A 4,308-nucleotide genomic window follows, 5' to 3' on the forward strand; every position below is an offset into this window, starting at 1 on the left:
TGAGGAGGGCACCTTTTGGGATGAGCACTGGGTGTTGTATGGAAACCAATTTGACAATAAATTTCATATATTGAAAAAAAACTAGGAATGGGGCGTCTGGGTGTCTCAGTCTATTGAGCGTCCAGCTTGGGCACAGGTCATGATCTCAGGGTTGGTAGATTCGAGCCCCTGGGTTAGGCTCTGTGCTGACAGCTCAGAGACTGGAGCCTGATTCAGATTCTGTGTCTCCCCTCTCTCTGTGCCCCTCCCCTGCTCATGTTCTGTCTCTCTCAAAAGTGAATAAAGATTAAAATTTTTTTTTTTTTTTTAGAAACTAGGAATACTTTAAAATAGTTAACACAAACACCCTAGACTTTTAGATATAAGGCATTGCCTTACTAAATGCAAGAACACCAAAGCCTGATCAGGCTTTCCTGATCAGGAAAAGATTCCATTATCTCCACGACTCAACATTATAGAAGAGATAATAGTCAATACATTTAGATGTTAATTAGAATCAGAGGAAATGGTAAAAGTTAAACTGTACCTACTTAGAAATGACAGGGTGATAACTTGAAAATCCCCAGAGAATCTTGAAGACTAATGAAATCAATGGCAAGAATTAGAAACTTATAGAATATAAAAATAACCTAGGAAAAAGTCACAATAGTAGCAAATAAATTAAGAGCTATTTAATTAATAACTCTATAAAATCTATGAAGATAAAAAATTTAAACTTCTCAATGAGAAGATGATGAACTTGGAAAAATGTTGCCTAGGTCTTAAATCTGATGACACAATGCTATAAAGATGTCAGTTTTCCCCAAATCAATTTACAAAGTTAATTCATTCACAATGAAAAATATCCATGGTCTTTTTATGTTTCAGACAAATTGATACTAAAGTTTAGACAGAAAAACATTCAGAAATAGACACTAAAAGAAAAACACTATGAGGAAAGCAAACCCTATTAGACATTAAAACATACTATAAAAAACCCTGTAAATAAAAGTTACAATCATGTTGTAATAAAAAAATAAGAGGAAAGCAAAAATAGATCCAAGTAGATATGGAAATTTAGTATACAATAAGGTGGCGTCTCAAACAAGTAGGTCAAATACAAACTTTTAAATAAATCGTACTTGGGTAACTGGGTAGCTATTTAAAAAGATAAAACTTAGATCTGCGTTCTTGTTAACATAAGAATGGACTGCAAATATACAAGAGATATAAATTTAAGTAAAATCATGTAAATTTTAAGTTAGTGTAAGCACAGAATGGTTTTTCTAATTATGATACAAATACAAAGCAAAAGAAAAATATTGATAAATTTGATTCCGTAAAAATATTTTCCGAGGGCACCTGGGTGGCTCAGCCTGTTAAGTGTCCCACTTCAGCTCTGCTCATAATTTTATGGTTCCTGAGCTCGAGCCTACATCTGGCTCTCTGCTGTCTGCAGGAAGACTGCTTCCAATCCTTTGTCTCCCTCTCACTCTGGCCCTCCTGCACTTGTGACCTCTCTCAAAAATAAACATTAAAAAAAAAATCTTTTGCCAAAAACACCGTAACTCAAGACACAACAAATAAAGCAGAAAATACATCTACCCTTGGTCACCTTAAGGGCTCTACTACACACTATAATATAGCCTCTGCCTGTTGTAGTTAACAGATGAAATACAAGATCTGCTTAAGTTTGAATTTCCAACAATGAGTATTTTAGTTGTGATGATTTTATCTGTGCCAATGAGCTATATACAGTATATACTGTATATAGCTGTATATACTGCTATATACAGTACAAAAGGATATAGATAATGTCTTTGGGAGCAGCCCCCAACTTACTAAAATCCAATTTCACAATTTTCAGGCATATTCTACATAAGTTGGGACATACATCAAGATTGAGCTCTATTTGTCCTCCGTAATATGCCACAAATTAACTTCAGTGATATACTACATCCCTACGTTGTTTCACTTTGCCCATTTCCTCCAATGTGCTGAGATCACCTCCAAAATGAACTGCCTATATCCCAGTTCTTTTAAGACAGACACAATTTGATCATTAATTTGCAACTACATAATTTCTTTCAGTAGCTGAAAATAACTTATGTTCCACCATGTCGTAAAAACTGTGAACTTCTAGAATGAAACTATTATACCATTCCTACCAATGTATCCAATGGAATATAAATACAACAGTAACTTATTATAACTTAAAACACTAAAAGTTAACATTTTCAAGATAGAGTTTTATCATATACATAGTTTTACATAAGCACCATCAAAATCAGTATACAAAACAATTCTATCCTGGTCACCCAAAAAATCGCTCAAGGTTGAATTTCTAGACCAAATTTCATTTATACCTAATCCCTGGCCACTACTATTTGTCTTATCCAGAATGTCATATGAATGAATACAAAATGTAATTTTTTGAGACTTTACACTTATACACATGTGCTTCAATCATGTTTTTGTGGATAGTATCTTAGTCTATTGAATAGATGTATCACAATTTGAGACATTGATTACTGACACATTGATAACTGATACAGGCATTAATCAGTTGAATATTAAACCATTGCTCATTTTTTGTAATTATGAATAAAGTTACCATAAACAATCTGTAATTTTTGTTCATGTAAAAATAACTTCATTTCCTTATGGAAAAGATCTACAAGTGGGATTACTGCACATACAAGAGATATTTAACTTTGTAAGAAACTTCCAAAATATTTTCCAGAGTGGCTGGATGATCTTGCATTATATAACCAATAACGTATGAACATTTCACTTATTTTAACCATTCTAGAAGATGTGTGGTGGCATCTGGTCAGTTTTAATTTGCATTTTCCTAATAGATAATGATGTTAAGCATCCATTCGTATGCTTAAGTTGATAGTCATATATTTTCTTTGACCAAAGATCTGAAATATCTTGCACATCTTAATTGTACTTTTTTCTCATTTTTTTATTACTTTTATGGTTTAATAAAAGTTTTCTGTTGAATATGTGATTTACAAATACATTATCCCAATCTGTACTCCAGTCTTCATTCTAATAGTATTCTGGAGTAAAAGATTTACAGTTTTCATAAAGTCCAATTTTTTAATGTTTTATGCAACACACTCTTGGTGTCTTATCTAAGAACTATTTGCATAACCCAAGTTCATGAAGATCATGTCCTAGGTTTTCATCTAAAAATGTTAGAATTCCGAATTTTATATTTTGTATATCATACATTTTGAATGATTCTTTGTTAAGTATGAAGTATTGATGAAAGTTCAGTTTGGGATCCCCAATCAATATATCACAGTTAAGACTGCTTTCTCCTTTGGGGCGCCTGGGTGGCGCAGTCGGTTAAGCGTCCGACTTCAGCCAGGTCATGATCTCGCGGTCCGTGAGTTCGAGCCCCGCGTCAGGCTCTGGGCTGATGGCTCGGAGCCTGGAGCCTGTTTCCGATTCTGTGTCTCCCTCTCTCTCTGCCCCTCACCCGTTCATGCTCTGTCTCTCTGTCCCAAAAATAAATAAACGTTGAAAAGAAAAATTAAAAAAAAAAAAAAGACTGCTTTCTCCTTTGAATTGACTTTGAGCCTTTGTTAGAAATCAATTATCAGTATTTGAGTGGGTCTATTTATGTAATCTTAGGTTCCATTAATTTGTGTGGATATTCTTTCATGAATACATTTTGATTAATGTAGCTTCATGGTGAGACTTAAAAGCATGTTGTAGGAGTCTTCCAACTTTGTTCATATTTTTCAGTATTGTATTTCCTATTCTGATTCCTCTGCTTTCCATATATATTTGGAGTTTGATTGTCTAGATGTACAAATCTTCCAGGGGGATACTGACTGAAGTTTCATTACATCCACAGATTTTTGGGGGGGAAAATGCACCTGGACTACATTGAGTATTCAAATCCACTAGCATACTATATTTCTCCATTTATTGAGGTCTTTACGCCTTTCATCATAATTTTTTAATGTTCACAACACAGATTTGGCATATTTGTTATGTTTACAAAAACATATTTCCTTTTGAGAGTGGAAGGCTATAATAAATGGTACTGGCTTATTTGTAGTTATCACTGTCAATTTTAATAGTTTTCAATTATTTGTTGGCAAATACAATGGACTTCCACTAAATGACTGTGTTTTGTGATTACCCTTAACTCAATTAGTTCTGTAAGAAATTTGGGATCATTGGTGATATTTTTTGCTAGTAAGCCACCCAGACCTGGAATATATTATGAAAGTATTAATGCACCCATTTAATGATTTTTTTTTTTTTTTTTTTTTTGCAAGAGTGTGCACAATGTGCAAGTAGGGG

This window comes from Herpailurus yagouaroundi, unplaced genomic scaffold (genome assembly GCF_014898765.1).
Source record: "Herpailurus yagouaroundi ecotype Mexico unplaced genomic scaffold, PumYag 164, whole genome shotgun sequence".
Taxonomy (NCBI): domain Eukaryota; kingdom Metazoa; phylum Chordata; class Mammalia; order Carnivora; family Felidae; genus Herpailurus; species Herpailurus yagouaroundi.